This window comes from Idiotropiscis lumnitzeri, unplaced genomic scaffold (assembly GCF_059441095.1).
Source record: "Idiotropiscis lumnitzeri isolate Australia: NSW breed Sydney's pygmy pipehorse unplaced genomic scaffold, RoL_Ilum_1.0 HiC_scaffold_105, whole genome shotgun sequence".
Taxonomy (NCBI): Eukaryota; Metazoa; Chordata; class Actinopteri; order Syngnathiformes; family Syngnathidae; genus Idiotropiscis; species Idiotropiscis lumnitzeri.
The window spans coordinates 266,030-285,001 of NW_028283643.1; the positions used below are offsets into that span (position 1 = coordinate 266,030).

Genomic DNA, 18,972 nt, shown 5'->3' on the forward strand with positions numbered 1-18,972 from the left:
ACGAGACGATGTGGTTGATCCTGGATTACCGATGGCACCTCCTTCCATGTGACGTGCCCTTGATGGGTTCCCGTTGGAGCCTCCTTCCATGCGACGGCCCTCTGATGGGTTCTCATTGACACCTCCTTCCATGCGACGGCCCTCTGATGGGTTCTCATTGACACCTCCCTCCCTATAACGTGCTAGATATGACACACGAGAAATATGTAAGATCTTCAATCATCTCAAAACAGGAAAAAATATAAATAGAAAGTTAATAATAAATTAAAAAAATAAAAATTTTTACATGATTAAAAATTATTACGGTGGAAAAATAAAAAAATTTAAAAAGTTGAAAAATAATCAAAACTTTTAATTAAAAGACATACTAAATAAAAAAATTTAAAAAGTTGAAAAATAATCAAAACTTTTAATTAAAAGACATACTAAATTAGAAAATTTAAAAATATTTAAAAAATAAATACTTAATTAAAAGTAAATAAAAATTGTATTAATAGTTAACCGATTAATCAAATCAATAATAGAATTATTATCTCAAAAAACCGTTTATATAGCTACACATTATATAGCTACACTTCAAATAGGACAAGTATAATAACACATTCAAGATCCTTCGAAGAAGGCCGATCGGTAAACACAAGATGCTTCCATAAGCCCTTACAAGATGACCATCCGCTAACCATAGTCCACATATCGTTACACAATATATAGCTACATCTCAAAGACGATAACGCCTCGGAACACATAGCATCTGGTTAGCAACACATTGGAAGCTTAGCATACGGCAATAACTCGGAACACATGTCACCAACAACAGCTATCAAACATATCGTTACACAATATATAGCTACATCTCAAAGACGATAACGCCTCGGAACACATAGCAAATGCCGACTACAGGTCATACACAGCAGCAACATGCAGCAGCAACATAGCATCTGGTTAGCAACACATTGGAAGCTTAGCATACGACAATAACTCGGAACACATGTCACCAACAACAGCTATCAAACATATCGTTACACAATATATAGCTACATCTCAAAGACGATAACGCCTCGGAACACATTCAAAACATCTCTGCCCTTGTTCACACACAACCGAACAGATATGTTATAAACATTAAGAATCTATTTATATATTATGAGACTTTAGAAACTTACAAAAAATGTTCGTGTCCCCCTCCGGCGTATTCGACGGGAAAGACGTATTCACCCGGAAGCGCACTGTTGTACTTCCGGATGTCGCTGGAACAGAGAGAGAGAGAGAGAGAGAGAGAGAGTGTGTGGGATAGCGGTCTAGGGATATTTTAAATCTGTTTGCAACTATATTCACCTTGTTCTGGTGGTGTTTCAAGTTTCACAGTTACTTGCGTGAAAGCGGATTGGTGTGTCTGTGTGTCTGTCATAAAATAGATAAGACATCGAGTCAGTTTATAAGAACTTTTGAATCATAAATATAATAACATTAGACTTACAGGCTGATCTACGTTGATCATTCAGATGATCCTCTGTAAAACAGCATTTCTGAGTATATATATAAAGGTATGGTTTAAACAATATTGTTTAGCAAACAAGCATTGTTAAAAATAGATGAAATTATAAGTATTTACTTACGCTCCATTGTTAGGCACTCCTTCGTTTGTTCACGACGTCCTCAAAGATCAAAGTGTTATCCTTACGATCCAATGTTAAGCTTTTCCAGCGCTCGCTCTAGACGTCCTCATCAGAGTTTGAGAAAATTTCTGTCTCTGGTCAAACACAACCATCTATTTAACCCTCCAACCCGAAAAGAAACTCGTGAGCGAGTCGCTATCTTTTTGAAACACCTGAGGGATTAGTCTTTTTCGGTTCAGCGGGAAGTTGAACAAATAATCTCGTGATCTGATAAAACCTACTGGTTTATGCACAACTCCATACATTTCAGGAACTCCTTGAAAAGGAAATTTTTTTTTCAATTTAATATATAAACTTTTCACTAGGTACATAATTGTGATGTGCTGTGTTTCTTTGTGCCCTATTCAGTACTAAATTCCATTGCACTGTCTTATTTATTTATTTATCTAATTTATATATTTGTCTGTATTATTGTTGTATTGCACTGGAGAGGGGAGCCCCATAATCTCGTTGCACACTTGAGTACAATGACAATAAAGGGACTTCTATTTCTATTTCTATTTCTATAATTCCACACATTTCAGGACCTCCTTATTACAGATTATTTTTTGTCAATCCCTTGAAAAGGAAAACTTTTGTCCAATTTAATATATAAACGTTTCACTAGGTACATAATTCCATACAATTCATGACCTCCTTATTACAGATTATTTTTTGTCAATCCCTTGAAAAGGAAAACTTTTGTTCAATTTAATATATAAACGTTTCACTAGGTACATAATTCCATACATTTCAGGACCTCCTTATTACAGATTATTTTTTGTCAATCCCTTGAAAAGGAAAACTTTTGTTCAATTTAATATATAAACGTTTCACTAGGTACATAATTCCATACAATTCATGACCTCCTTATTACAGATTATTTTTTGTCAATCCCTTGAAAAGGAAAACTTTTGTTCAATTTAATATATAAACGTTTCACTAGGTAAGTACATGTTCCTGTTATATTACCTTTAAACATTAAACGTTTCATACTTTGATTATTCAGAGTGAAATCGAGGCTTCTGCTATATTACCCTTAAGGCACTAGATGGCAATATTGAGCTATGTTTTCAAACACCTTGAGAAGTAATGTCGTGAGCTACTCACTATCGTTTCAAACACCTTATGTTCGTAATCAGAACAAGTAAACATGACTCGGCAGATTTTACAAAAAGGTAAGAAGGAGGAGGGTGGTCGCCCGGATGCCCACGGCTGCCCATCGATCGACAGGATGTCGCCACTCACTATCTTTTGAAACACCTTGAGGCTGCTGCAGGCTTGGAGGGTGTCTATGCAAGACGCGGCGTCTTGCCCGGACAAACCCCCAAGCCTGCACAATACCATGTTTAAACTTATGTCGCTGGGAATATGTCCAGACATGTTTGCAAAAAGGGCAAATATCAACCGAATAAACATATTATTCAAAGGTAATAACAACGCCTGCTCTTCTCAACTCGTATTATTTCACTCGTTTAATTTAATTTTATACATCTACATTATTTAATTAGATATAGCTCATTTCATTGGATGCTTTATATACTTCAGATATTTAAATATGGATGACCTATATCCACCGAATAAACATCTTATTCAAAGGTAAAAACAACGCCTGCTCTTTTCAACTCATATTATTTCACTCGTTTAATTTAATTTTATTTATTTAAATAGAACATTGCATTGGATGCTTTATATACTTCAGATATTAAAATATGAATAACATAAGTACAGTTTGGGTTGGGGACGCACGCACGCAGGGAACACATTGTTTTTAACATAAGAAGCATACAGTTTGGGAGGGGGGCCAAGCCCCCCTCCCAATCACACACACAACGTCATCACAACGAGACAAAAAGCGTAATTCTGTAGGCGGGGGCCCTTGGCCCACACACACACACACATACAACGTCATCACAACGAGACAAAAAGCGTAATTCTGTAGGCGGGGCCCACTTCGACAAAAGCGTAATTCTGTAGGAGTGGTATTAAACCTTCAACGGGCAGGGAATATGTAAATATTTTGAAATAGGTGGCTGGAGATTGGATAGTTTTAACACAGGGGCGGGGATAGCGGCCATTTTGGACAAAAGCGTAATTCTGTAGGCGGGGACAACGAGACAAAAGCGTAATTCTGTGGGCGGGGCTATGACGTCATCAAAATTTAAAAAAGCGTAATTCTATTATCTCTAGCGTGTTTCTGTTACACCACAAGAGTTGTGTTCTTGTTGTGTTTTGTTTAATAAAAAAGGGAAATATTAACGGTAAATGCAAACTTGTATAGAGAAAGCAAAAATTACAAAATATAAACAATTATAAAATAAATCATTGTTTTTAGCATTGCAGTACCGAGGAAACGGAGGCGGTTCGAATCCTGGCACGGGCTGATGGGAAACATTAACAGTATTTGTAAACTTGTATAGAGAAAGCAAAAACTTACAAAATATAAACAATTATAGAATAAAAAGGGAAATATTAACCGTATAGATTGCACTCATACTGATATGCTTCCTTCCTCTTCCGCTTCTTATGTGGCTCACCTCTTCTCCCTTGCTCTTTTCTTCGAGGGTTACTCACCAGAGCCTCCAGTCACGGAAGCGATTGTGGGGCATAGCGCTATGAGACGAGCCGTCATTGTTTCATCCGCCCCGCCTCCAAGTCAAACCACGAAGTCGAAAGATGATTGGCTCTTTTATCCCTCTTTGCCCCGCTGTTAGAAAATACTTCCGTGTTTGAAACTCACGTTAGGAAAGCGTTAGGAAGTGTTAGGATTTGGTTAGGAACTGTTAGGACTTGGTTAGGAAGTGTTCGGAACTGTTAGGACTTGGTTAGGAATGTTTTGCAGTCCCACCGCCGCAAAGATTTCTTCAGGATGGGGCATAATGGACTGACTCGCGGGGGAAAGAAAGAGGAAAAAAAGGGGTGGGGGGAAGAGGGAGGAGGAGGGGAGAGGACGAGGAATCGGAGGGAGTTCGAATCCCGGCGCGGGCTGGTGGGAAACATTAACAGTATATATAAACTTGTATAGAGAAAGCAAAAACTTACAAAATGTAAACAATTATAAAATAAATAATAAAAAGGGAAATATTAACAGTAAATACAAATTTGTATAGAGTAATATTAACAGTATATGCAAACTTGTCTAGATAAGAAAGGAAAAATTACAAAATATAAACAATTATAAAATAAATCATAAAAAGGGAAATAGTAACAGTAAATACAAACGTGTATATAGAGAGAGAGCAAAAAATACAAAATATAAAATGTTATAAAGTCTAATACATTGTATCAAAATCTAATGTCAAATTCATTGTTTCTCTGAATAGAAATACGGTTTAAATGAAGTATTGGTTTAACCAACAAGTTCCACACTCTTGCCAGGATTTGCACCTGGAATCTCCCACCCCAAAGGATGAGCGTGTTTCTGTTACACCACAAGAGTTGTGTTCTTGTTGTGTTTTGTTGAATAAAAAAGGGAAATATTAACGGTAAATACAAACTTGTAAAGAGAAAGCAAAAATTACAAAATATAAACAATTATAAAATAAATCATTGTTTTTAGCATTGCAGTACTTTTACTATTGCAGTACTTTTATCATTGCAGTATTTTCTGTCATTGCAATATTTTTTTTTATCATTGCAGTACTTTTACCATGACAATACTTTTATCACCCCTCTGTACCATGGATTTGTATATATACGCATATACTGTGTATATTTGCATGCTTTTTATGAATGTCTGCTGCTTATGTTATACATTAACGGCTACATTACGCCGCCGCCTCTGTGTGATCTATATCTTTGCTGCTGTAACACCTCCAAGTCAAATCACGAACTCGAAAGATGATTGGCTCTTTTAGCCCTCTTTGTCCCGCTGTTCGGAAATCCTTCCGTGTTAGGTACTCACGTTAGGAAAGCGGAAGGAAGTGTTAGGATTTGGTTCGGAACTGTTCGGATTTGGTTCGGATCTATTAGGACTTGGTTAGGAAAGTTTTGCAGTCCCACCGCCGCAAAGATTTCTCCAGGATGGGGCATAATGGACTGACTCGCGGGGGAAAGAAAGAGGAAAAAAAGGGGTGGGGGGAAGAGGGAGGAGGAGGGGAGAGGACGAGGAATCGGAGGGAGTTCGAATCCCGGCGCGGGCTGGTGGGAAACATTAACAGTATATATAAACTTGTATAGAGAAAGCAAAAACTTACAAAATGTAAACAATTATAAAATAAATAATAAAAAGGGAAATATTAACAGTAAATACAAATTTGTATAGAGTAATATTAACAGTATATGCAAACTTGTCTAGATAAGAAAGGAAAAATTACAAAATATAAACAATTATAAAATAAATCATAAAAAGGGAAATAGTAACAGTAAATACAAACGTGTATATAGAGAGAGCAAAAAATACAAAATATAAACAATTATAAAGTCTCATACATTGTATCAAAATCTAATGTCAAATTCATTGTTTCTCTGAATAGAAATACGGTTTAAATGAAGTATTGGTTTAACCAACAAGTTCCACACTCTTGCCAGGATTTGCACCTGGAATCTCCCACCCCAAAGGATGAGCGTGTTTCTGTTACACCACAAGAGTTGTGTTCTTGTTGTGTTTTGTTTAATAAAAAAGGGAAATATTAACGGTAAATACAAACTTGTATAGAGAAAGCAAAAATTACAAAATATAAACAATTATAAAATAAATCATTGTTTTTAGCATTGCAGTACCGAGGAAACGGAGGCGGTTCGAATCCTGGCACGGGCTGATGGGAAACATTAACAGTATTTGTAAACTTGTATAGAGAAAGCAAAAACTTACAAAATATAAACAATTATAGAATAAAAAGGGAAATATTAACCGTATAGATTGCACTCATACTGATATGCTTCCTTCCTCTTCCGCTTCTTATGTGGCTCACCTCTTCTCCCTTGCTCTTTTCTTCGAGGGTTACTCACCAGAGCCTCCAGTCACGGAAGCGATTGTGGGGCATAGCGCTATGAGACGAGCCGTAATTGTTTCATCCGCCCCGCCTCCAAGTCAAACCACGAAGTCGAAAGATGATTGGCTCTTTTATCCCTCTTTGCCCCGCTGTTAGAAAATACTTCCGTGTTTGAAACTCACGTTAGGAAAGCGTTAGGAAGTGTTAGGACTTGGTTAGGAAGTGTTCGGAACTGTTAGGACTTGGTTAGGAATGTTTTGCAGTCCCACCGCCGCAAAGATTTCCTTAGGATGGGGCATAATGGACTGACTCGCGGGGGAAGGAAAGAGGGAAAAAAGGGGTGGGGGGAAGAGGGAGGAGGAGGGGAGAGGACGAGGAATCGGAGGGAGTTCGAATCCCGGCGCGGGCTGGTGGGAAACATTAACAGTATATATAAACTTGTATAGAGAAAGCAAAAACTTACAAAATGTCAACAATTATAAAATAAATAATGAAAAGGGAAATATTAACAGTAAAGACAAATTTGTATAGAGTAATATTAACAGTATCTGCAAACTTGTATAGATAAGAAAGGAAAAATTACAAAATATAAACAATTATAAAATAAATCATAAAAAGGGAAATAGTAACAGTAAATACAAACGTGTATATAGAGAGAGAGCAAAAAATACAAAATATAAACAGTTATAAAGTCTAATACATTGTATCAAAATCTAATGTCAAATTCATTGTTTCTCTGAATAGAAATACGGTTTAAATGAAGTATTGGTTTAACCAACAAGTTCCACACTCTTGCCAGGATTTGCACCTGGAATCTCCCACCCCAAAGGATGAGCGTGTTTCTGTTACACCACAAGAGTTGTGTTCTTGTTGTGTTTTGTTTAATAAAAAAGGGAAATATTAACGGTAAATACAAACTTGTAAAGAGAAAGCAAAAATTACAAAATATAAACAATTATAAAATAAATCATTGTTTTTAGCATTGCAGTACTTTTACTATTGCAGTACTTTTATCATTGCAGTATTTTCTGTCATTGCAATATTTTTTTTATCATTGCAGTACTTTTACCATGACAATACTTTTATCACCCCTCTGTACCATGGATTTGTATATATACGCATATACTGTGTATATTTGCATGCTTTTTATGAATGTCTGCTGCTTATGTTATACATTAACGGCTACATTACCCCGCCGCCTCTGTGTGATCTATATCTTTGCTGCTGTAACACCTCCAAGTCAAATCACGAACTCGAAAGATGATTGGCTCTTTTAGCCCTCTTTGTCCCGCTGTTCGGAAATCCTTCCGTGTTAGGCACTCACGTTAGGAAAGCGGAAGGAAGTGTTAGGATTTGGTTCGGAACTGTTCGGATTTGGTTCGGATCTATTAGGACTCTGTTAGGAAAGTTTTGCAGTCCCACCGCCGCAAAGATTTCTCCAGGATGGGGCATAATGGACTGACTCGCGGGGGAAGGAAAGAGGGAAAAAAGGGGTGGGGGGAAGAGGGAGGAGGAGGGGAGAGGACGAGGAATCGGAGGGTGTTCGAATCCCGGCGCGGGCTGGTGGGAAACATTAACAGTATATATAAACTTGTATAGAGAAAGCAAAAACTTACAAAATGTAAACAATTATAAAATAAATAATAAAAAGGGAAATATTAACAGTAAATACAAATTTGTATAGAGTAATATTAACAGTATATGCAAACTTGTCTAGATAAGAAAGGAAAAATTACAAAATATAAACAATTATAAAATAAATCATAAAAAGGGAAATAGTAACAGTAAATACAAACGTGTATATAGAGAGAGCAAAAATACAAAATATAAACAGTTATAAAGTCTAATACATTGTATCAAAATCTAATGTCAAATTCATTGTTTCTCTGAATAGAAATACGGTTTAAATGAAGTATTGGTTTAACCAACAAGTTCCACACTCTTGCCAGGATTTGCACCTGGAATCTCCCACCCCAAAGGATGAGCGTGTTTCTGTTACACCACAAGAGTTGTGTTCTTGTTGTGTTTTGTTTAATAAAAAAGGGAAATATTAACGGTAAATGCAAACTTGTATAGAGAAAGCAAAAATTACAAAATATAAACAATTATAAAATAAATCATTGTTTTTAGCATTGCAGTACCGAGGAAACGGAGGCGGTTCGAATCCTGGCACGGGCTGATGGGAAACATTAACAGTATTTGTAAACTTGTATAGAGAAAGCAAAAACTTACAAAATATAAACAATTATAGAATAAAAAGGGAAATATTAACCGTATAGATTGCACTCGTACTGATATGCTTCCTTCCTCTTCCGCTTCTTATGTGGCTCACCTCTTCTCCCTTGCTCTTTTCTTCGAGGGTTACTCACCAGAGCCTCCAGTCACGGAAGCGATTGTGGGGCATAGCGCTATGAGACGAGCCGTAATTGTTTCATCCGCCCCGCCTCCAAGTCAAACCACGAAGTCGAAAGATGATTGGCTCTTTTATCCCTCTTTGCCCCGCTGTTAGAAAATACTTCCGTGTTTGAAACTCACGTTAGGAAAGCGTTAGGAAGTGTTAGGATTTGGTTAGGAACTGTTAGGACTTGGTTAGGAAGTGTTCGGAACTGTTAGGACTTGGTTAGGAATGTTTTGCAGTCCCACCGCCGCAAAGATTTCCTTAGGATGGGGCATAATGGACTGACTCGCGGGGGAAGGAAAGAGGGAAAAAAGGGGTGGGGGGAAGAGGGAGGAGGAGGGGAGAGGACGAGGAATCGGAGGGAGTTCGAATCCCGGCGCGGGCTGGTGGGAAACATTAACAGTATATATAAACTTGTATAGAGAAAGCAAAAACTTACAAAATGTCAACAATTATAAAATAAATAATGAAAAGGGAAATATTAACAGTAAAGACAAATTTGTATAGAGTAATATTAACAGTATCTGCAAACTTGTATAGATAAGAAAGGAAAAATTACAAAATATAAACAATTATAAAATAAATCATAAAAAGGGAAATAGTAACAGTAAATACAAACGTGTATATAGAGAGAGAGCAAAAAATACAAAATATAAACAGTTATAAAGTCTAATACATTGTATCAAAATCTAATGTCAAATTCATTGTTTCTCTGAATAGAAATACGGTTTAAATGAAGTATTGGTTTAACCAACAAGTTCCACACTCTTGCCAGGATTTGCACCTGGAATCTCCCACCCCAAAGGATGAGCGTGTTTCTGTTACACCACAAGAGTTGTGTTCTTGTTGTGTTTTGTTTAATAAAAAAGGGAAATATTAACGGTAAATACAAGCTTGTAAAGAGAAAGCAAAAATTACAAAATATAAACAATTATAAAATAAATCATTGTTTTTAGCATTGCAGTACTTTTACTATTGCAGTACTTTTATCATTGCAGTATTTTCTGTCATTGCAATATTTTTTTTATCATTGCAGTACTTTTACCATGACAATACTTTTATCACCCCTCTGTACCATGGATTTGTATATATACGCATATACTGTGTATATTTGCATGCTTTTTATGAATGTCTGCTGCTTATGTTATACATTAACGGCTACATTACGCCGCCGCCTCTGTGTGATCTATATCTTTGCTGCTGTAACACCTCCAAGTCAAATCACGAACTCGAAAGATGATTGGCTCTTTTAGCCCTCTTTGTCCCGCTGTTCGGAAATCCTTCCGTGTTAGGCAGTTAGGAAAGCGGAAGGAAGTGTTAGGATTTGGTTCGGAACTGTTCGGATTTGGTTCGGATCTATTAGGACTCTGTTAGGAAAGTTTTGCAGTCCCACCGCCGCAAAGATTTCTCCAGGATGGGGCATAATGGACTGACTCGCGGGGGAAGGAAAGAGGGAAAAAAGGGGTGGGGGGAAGAGGGAGGAGGAGGGGAGAGGACGAGGAATCGGAGGGTGTTCGAATCCCGGCGCGGGCTGGTGGGAAACATTAACAGTATATATAAACTTGTATAGAGAAAGCAAAAACTTACAAAATGTAAACAATTATAAAATAAATAATAAAAAGGGAAATATTAACAGTAAATACAAATTTGTATAGAGTAATATTAACAGTATATGCAAACTTATCTAGATAAGAAAGGAAAAATTACAAAATATAAACAATTATAAAATAAATCATAAAAAGGGAAATAGTAACAGTAAATACAAACGTGTATATAGAGAGAGCAAAAAATACAAAATATAAACAGTTATAAAGTCTAATACATTGTATCAAAATCTAATGTCAAATTCATTGTTTCTCTGAATAGAAATACGGTTTAAATGAAGTATTGGTTTAACCAACAAGTTCCACACTCTTGCCAGGATTTGCACCTGGAATCTCCCACCCCAAAGGATGAGCGTGTTTCTGTTACACCACAAGAGTTGTGTTCTTGTTGTGTTTTGTTTAATAAAAAAGGGAAATATTAACGGTAAATGCAAACTTGTATAGAGAAAGCAAAAATTACAAAATATAAACAATTATAAAATAAATCATTGTTTTTAGCATTGCAGTACCGAGGAAACGGAGGCGGTTCGAATCCTGGCACGGGCTGATGGGAAACATTAACAGTATTTGTAAACTTGTATAGAGAAAGCAAAAACTTACAAAATATAAACAATTATAGAATAAAAAGGGAAATATTAACCGTATAGATTGCACTCATACTGATATGCTTCCTTCCTCTTCCGCTTCTTATGTGGCTCACCTCTTCTCCCTTGCTCTTTTCTTCGAGGGTTACTCACCAGAGCCTCCAGTCACGGAAGCGATTGTGGGGCATAGCGCTATGAGACGAGCCGTCATTGTTTCATCCGCCCCGCCTCCAAGTCAAACCACGAAGTCGAAAGATGATTGGCTCTTTTATCCCTCTTTGCCCCGCTGTTAGAAAATACTTCCGTGTTTGAAACTCACGTTAGGAAAGCGTTAGGAAGTGTTAGGATTTGGTTCGGAACTGTTCGGATTTGGTTCGGATCTATTAGGACTTGGTTAGGAAAGTTTTGCAGTCCCACCGCCGCAAAGATTTCTCCAGGATGGGGCATAATGGACTGACTCGCGGGGGAAAGAAAGAGGAAAAAATGGGGTGGGGGGAAGAGGGAGGAGGAGGGGAGAGGACGAGGAATCGGAGGGAGTTCGAATCCCGGCGCGGGCTGGTGGGAAACATTAACAGTATATATAAACTTGTATAGAGAAAGCAAAAACTTACAAAATGTCAACAATTATAAAATAAATAATGAAAAGGGAAATATTAACAGTAAAGACAAATTTGTATAGAGTAATATTAACAGTATCTGCAAACTTGTATAGATAAGAAAGGAAAAATTACAAAATATAAACAATTATAAAATAAATCATAAAAAGGGAAATAGTAACAGTAAATACAAACGTGTATATAGAGAGAGAGCAAAAAATACAAAATATAAAATGTTATAAAGTCTAATACATTGTATCAAAATCTAATGTCAAATTCATTGTTTCTCTGAATAGAAATACGGTTTAAATGAAGTATTGGTTTAACCAACAAGTTCCACACTCTTGCCAGGATTTGCACCTGGAATCTCCCACCCCAAAGGATGAGCGTGTTTCTGTTACACCACAAGAGTTGTGTTCTTGTTGTGTTTTGTTGAATAAAAAAGGGAAATATTAACGGTAAATACAAACTTGTAAAGAGAAAGCAAAAATTACAAAATATAAACAATTATAAAATAAATCATTGTTTTTAGCATTGCAGTACTTTTACTATTGCAGTACTTTTATCATTGCAGTATTTTCTGTCATTGCAATATTTTTTTTAATCATTGCAGTACTTTTACCATGACAATACTTTTATCACCCCTCTGTACCATGGATTTGTATATATACGCATATACTGTGTATATTTGCATGCTTTTTATGAATGTCTGCTGCTTATGTTATACATTAACGGCTACATTACGCCGCCGCCTCTGTGTGATCTATATCTTTGCTGCTGTAACACCTCCAAGTCAAATCACGAACTCGAAAGATGATTGGCTCTTTTAGCCCTCTTTGTCCCGCTGTTCGGAAATCCTTCCGTGTTAGGTACTCACGTTAGGAAAGCGGAAGGAAGTGTTAGGATTTGGTTCGGAACTGTTCGGATTTGGTTCGGATCTATTAGGACTTGGTTAGGAAAGTTTTGCAGTCCCACCGCCGCAAAGATTTCTCCAGGATGGGGCATAATGGACTGACTCGCGGGGGAAAGAAAGAGGAAAAAAAGGGGTGGGGGGAAGAGGGAGGAGGAGGGGAGAGGACGAGGAATCGGAGGGAGTTCGAATCCCGGCGCGGGCTGGTGGGAAACATTAACAGTATATATAAACTTGTCTAGAGAAAGCAAAAACTTACAAAATGTAAACAATTATAAAATAAATAATAAAAAGGGAAATATTAACAGTAAATACAAATTTGTATAGAGTAATATTAACAGTATATGCAAACTTGTCTCGATAAGAAAGGAAAAATTACAAAATATAAACAATTATAAAATAAATCATAAAAAGGGAAATAGTAACAGTAAATACAAACGTGTATATAGAGAGAGCAAAAAATACAAAATATAAACAATTATAAAGTCTCATACATTGTATCAAAATCTAATGTCAAATTCATTGTTTCTCTGAATAGAAATACGGTTTAAATGAAGTATTGGTTTAACCAACAAGTTCCACACTCTTGCCAGGATTTGCACCTGGAATCTCCCACCCCAAAGGATGAGCGTGTTTCTGTTACACCACAAGAGTTGTGTTCTTGTTGTGTTTTGTTTAATAAAAAAGGGAAATATTAACGGTAAATACAAACTTGTATAGAGAAAGCAAAAATTACAAAATATAAACAATTATAAAATAAATCATTGTTTTTAGCATTGCAGTACCGAGGAAACGGAGGCGGTTCGAATCCTGGCACGGGCTGATGGGAAACATTAACAGTATTTGTAAACTTGTATAGAGAAAGCAAAAACTTACAAAATATAAACAATTATAGAATAAAAAGGGAAATATTAACCGTATAGATTGCACTCATACTGATATGCTTCCTTCCTCTTCCGCTTCTTATGTGGCTCACCTCTTCTCCCTTGCTCTTTTCTTCGAGGGTTACTCACCAGAGCCTCCAGTCACGGAAGCGATTGTGGGGCATAGCGCTATGAGACGAGCCGTAATTGTTTCATCCGCCCCGCCTCCAAGTCAAACCACGAAGTCGAAAGATGATTGGCTCTTTTATCCCTCTTTGCCCCGCTGTTAGAAAATACTTCCGTGTTTGAAACTCACGTTAGGAAAGCGTTAGGAAGTGTTAGGATTTGGTTAGGAACTGTTAGGACTTGGTTAGGAAGTGTTCGGAACTGTTAGGACTTGGTTAGGAATGTTTTGCAGTCCCACCGCCGCAAAGATTTCCTTAGGATGGGGCATAATGGACTGACTCGCGGGGGAAGGAAAGAGGGAAAAAAGGGGTGGGGGGAAGAGGGAGGAGGAGGGGAGAGGACGAGGAATCGGAGGGAGTTCGAATCCCGGCGCGGGCTGGTGGGAAACATTAACAGTATATATAAACTTGTATAGAGAAAGCAAAAACTTACAAAATGTCAACAATTATAAAATAAATAATGAAAAGGGAAATATTAACAGTAAAGACAAATTTGTATAGAGTAATATTAACAGTATCTGCAAACTTGTATAGATAAGAAAGGAAAAATTACAAAATATAAACAATTATAAAATAAATCATAAAAAGGGAAATAGTAACAGTAAATACAAACGTGTATATAGAGAGAGAGCAAAAAATACAAAATATAAACAGTTATAAAGTCTAATACATTGTATCAAAATCTAATGTCAAATTCATTGTTTCTCTGAATAGAAATACGGTTTAAATGAAGTATTGGTTTAACCAACAAGTTCCACACTCTTGCCAGGATTTGCACCTGGAATCTCCCACCCCAAAGGATGAGCGTGTTTCTGTTACACCACAAGAGTTGTGTTCTTGTTGTGTTTTGTTTAATAAAAAAGGGAAATATTAACGGTAAATACAAACTTGTAAAGAGAAAGCAAAAATTACAAAATATAAACAATTATAAAATAAATCATTGTTTTTAGCATTGCAGTACTTTTACTATTGCAGTACTTTTATCATTGCAGTATTTTCTGTCATTGCAATATTTTTTTTATCATTGCAGTACTTTTACCATGACAATACTTTTATCACCCCTCTGTACCATGGATTTGTATATATACGCATATACTGTGTATATTTGCATGCTTTTTATGAATGTCTGCTGCTTATGTTATACATTAACGGCTACATTACCCCGCCGCCTCTGTGTGATCTATATCTTTGCTGCTGTAACACCTCCAAGTCAAATCACGAACTCGAAAGATGATTGGCTCTTTTAGCCCTCTTTGTCCCGCTGTTCGGAAATCCTTCCGTGTTAGGCACTCACGTTAGGAAAGCGGAAGGAAGTGTTAGGATTTGGTTCGGAACTGTTCGGATTTGGTTCGGAACTGTTCGGATTTGGTTCGGATCTATTAGGACTCTGTTAGGAAAGTTTTGCAGTCCCACCGCCGCAAAGATTTCTCCAGGATGGGGCATAATGGACTGACTCGCGGGGGAAGGAAAGAGGGAAAAAAGGGGTGGGGGGAAGAGGGAGGAGGAGGGGAGAGGACGAGGAATCGGAGGGTGTTCGAATCCCGGCGCGGGCTGGTGGGAAACATTAACAGTATATATAAACTTGTATAGAGAAAGCAAAAACTTACAAAATGTAAACAATTATAAAATAAATAATAAAAAGGGAAATATTAACAGTAAATACAAATTTGTATAGAGTAATATTAACAGTATATGCAAACTTGTCTAGATAAGAAAGGAAAAATTACAAAATATAAACAATTAGAAAATAAATCATAAAAAGGGAAATAGTAACAGTAAATACAAACGTGTATATAGAGAGAGCAAAAAATACAAAATATAAACAGTTATAAAGTCTAATACATTGTATCAAAATCTAATGTCAAATTCATTGTTTCTCTGAATAGAAATACGGTTTAAATGAAGTATTGGTTTAACCAACAAGTTCCACACTCTTGCCAGGATTTGCACCTGGAATCTCCCACCCCAAAGGATGAGCGTGTTTCTGTTACACCACAAGAGTTGTGTTCTTGTTGTGTTTTGTTTAATAAAAAAGGGAAATATTAACGGTAAATGCAAACTTGTATAGAGAAAGCAAAAATTACAAAATATAAACAATTATAAAATAAATCATTGTTTTTAGCATTGCAGTACCGAGGAAACGGAGGCGGTTCGAATCCTGGCACGGGCTGATGGGAAACATTAACAGTATTTATAAACTTGTATAGAGAAAGCAAAAACTTACAAAATATAAACAATTATAGAATAAAAAGGGAAATATTAACCGTATAGATTGCACTCATACTGATATGCTTCCTTCCTCTTCCGCTTCTTATGTGGCTCACCTCTTCTCCCTTGCTCTTTTCTTCGAGGGTTACTCACCAGAGCCTCCAGTCACGGAAGCGATTGTGGGGCATAGCGCTATGAGAGGAGCCGTCATTGTTTCATCCGCCCCGCCTCCAAGTCAAACCACGAAGTCGAAAGATGATTGGCTCTTTTATCCCTCTTTGCCCCGCTGTTAGAAAATACTTCCGTGTTTGAAACTCACGTTAGGAAAGCGTTAGGAAGTGTTAGGATTTGGTTAGGAACTGTTAGGACTTGGTTAGGAAGTGTTCGGAACTGTTAGGACTTGGTTAGGAATGTTTTGCAGTCCCACCGCCGCAAAGATTTCCTTAGGATGGGGCATAATGGACTGACTCGCGGGGGAAGGAAAGAGGGAAATAAGGGGTGGGGGGAAGAGGGAGGAGGAGGGGAGAGGACGAGGAATCGGAGGGAGTTCGAATCCCGGCGCGGGCTGGTGGGAAACATTAACAGTATATATAAACTTGTATAGAGAAAGCAAAAACTTACAAAATGTAAACAATTATAAAATAAATAATAAAAAGGGAAATATTAACAGTAAATACAAATTTGTATAGAGTAATATTAACAGTATATGCAAACTTGTCTAGATAAGAAAGGAAAAATTACAAAATATAAACAATTAGAAAATAAATCATAAAAAGGGAAATAGTAACAGTAAATACAAACGTGTATATAGAGAGAGCAAAAAATACAAAATATAAACAGTTATAAAGTCTAATACATTGTATCAAAATCTAATGTCAAATTCATTGTTTCTCTGAATAGAAATACGGTTTAAATGAAGTATTGGTTTAACCAACAAGTTCCACACTCTTGCCAGGATTTGCACCTGGAATCTCCCACCCCAAAGGATGAGCGTGTTTCTGTTACACCACAAGAGTTGTGTTCTTGTTGTGTTTTGTTTAATAAAAAAGGGAAATATTAACGGTAAATGCAAACTTGTATAGAGAAAGCAAAAATTACAAAATATAAACAATTATAAAATAAATCATTGTTTTTAGCATTGCAGTACCGAGGAAACGGAGGCGGTTCGAATCCTGGCACGGGCTGATGGGAAACATTAACAGTATTTGTAAACTTGTATAGAGAAAGCAAAAACTTACAAAATATAAACAATTATAGAATAAAAAGGGAAATATTAACCGTATAGATTGCACTCATACTGATATGCTTCCTTCCTCTTCCGCTTCTTATGTGGCTCACCTCTTCTCCCTTGCTCTTTTCTTCGAGGGTTACTCACCAGAGCCTCCAGTCACGGAAGCGATTGTGGGGCATAGCGCTATGAGACGAGCCGTCATTGTTTCATCCGCCCCGCCTCCAAGTCAAACCACGAAGTCGAAAGATGATTGGCTCTTTTATCCCTCTTTGCCCCGCTGTTAGAAAATACTTCCGTGTTTGAAACTCACGTTAGGAAAGCGTTAGGAAGTGTTAGGATTTGGTTCGGAACTGTTCGGATTTGGTTCGGATCTATTAGGACTTGGTTAGGAAAGTTTTGCAGTCCCACCGCCGCAAAGATTTCTCCAGGATGGGGCATAATGGACTGACTCGCGGGGGAAAGAAAGAGGAAAAAAAGGGGTGGGGGGAAGAGGGAGGAGGAGGGGAGAGGACGAGGAATCGGAGGGAGTTCGAATCCCGGCGCGGGCTGGTGGGAAACATTAACAGTATATATAAACTTGTATAGAGAAAGCAAAAACTTACAAAATGTCAACAATTATAAAATAAATAATGAAAAGGGAAATATTAACAGTAAAGACAAATTTGTATAGAGTAATATTAACAGTATCTGCAAACTTGTATAGATAAGAAAGGAAAAATTACAAAATATAAACAATTATAAAATAAATCATAAAAAGGGAAATAGTAACAGTAAATACAAACGTGTATATAGAGAGAGAGCAAAAAATACAAAATATAAAATGTTATAAAGTCTAATACATTGTATCAAAATCTAATGTCAAATTCATTGTTTCTCTGAATAGAAATACGGTTTAAATGAAGTATTGGTTTAACCAACAAGTTCCACACTCTTGCCAGGATTTGCACCTGGAATCTCCCACCCCAAAGGATGAGCGTGTTTCTGTTACACCACAAGAGTTGTGTTCTTGTTGTGTTTTGTTGAATAAAAAAGGGAAATATTAACGGTAAATACAAACTTGTAAAGAGAAAGCAAAAATTACAAAATATAAACAATTATAAAATAAATCATTGTTTTTAGCATTGCAGTACTTTTACTATTGCAGTACTTTTATCATTGCAGTATTTTCTGTCATTGCAATATTTTTTTTTATCATTGCAGTACTTTTACCATGACAATACTTTTATCACCCCTCTGTACCATGGATTTGTATATATACGCATATACTGTGTATATTTGCATGCTTTTTATGAATGTCTGCTGCTTATGTTATACATTAACGGCTACATTACGCCGCCGCCTCTGTGTGATCTATATCTTTGCTGCTGTAACACCTCCAAGTCAAATCACGAACTCGAAAGATGATTGGCTCTTTTAGCCCTCTTTGTCCCGCTGTTCGGAAATCCTTCCGTGTTAGGTACTCACGTTAGGAAAGCGGAAGGAAGTGTTAGGATTTGGTTCGGAACTGTTCGGATTTGGTTCGGATCTATTAGGACTTGGTTAGGAAAGTTTTGCAGTCCCACCGCCGCAAAGATTTCTCCAGGATGGGGCATAATGGACTGACTCGCGGGGGAAAGAAAGAGGAAAAAAAGGGGTGGGGGGAAGAGGGAGGAGGAGGGGAGAGGACGAGGAATCGGAGGGAGTTCGAATCCCGGCGCGGGCTGGTGGGAAACATTAACAGTATATATAAACTTGTCTAGAGAAAGCAAAAACTTACAAAATGTAAACAATTATAAAATAAATAATAAAAAGGGAAATATTAACA

General features: G+C 36.9%; 1 long non-coding RNA gene across 1 annotated transcript; it reads right to left on the minus strand.

The window, feature by feature from the left end:
* Nucleotides 1-1,163: 1,163 nt before the first annotated feature.
* On the minus strand, nt 1,164-2,075 carry LOC148315545 (uncharacterized). Its single transcript, XR_015840834.1, has 4 exons — nt 1,617-2,075; nt 1,478-1,526; nt 1,336-1,401; nt 1,164-1,247 (listed from the first exon to the last, which is right to left on the minus strand). It is a non-coding gene; the product is annotated as an uncharacterized LOC148315545 (long non-coding RNA).
* Nucleotides 2,076-18,972: the final 16,897 nt, after the last annotated feature.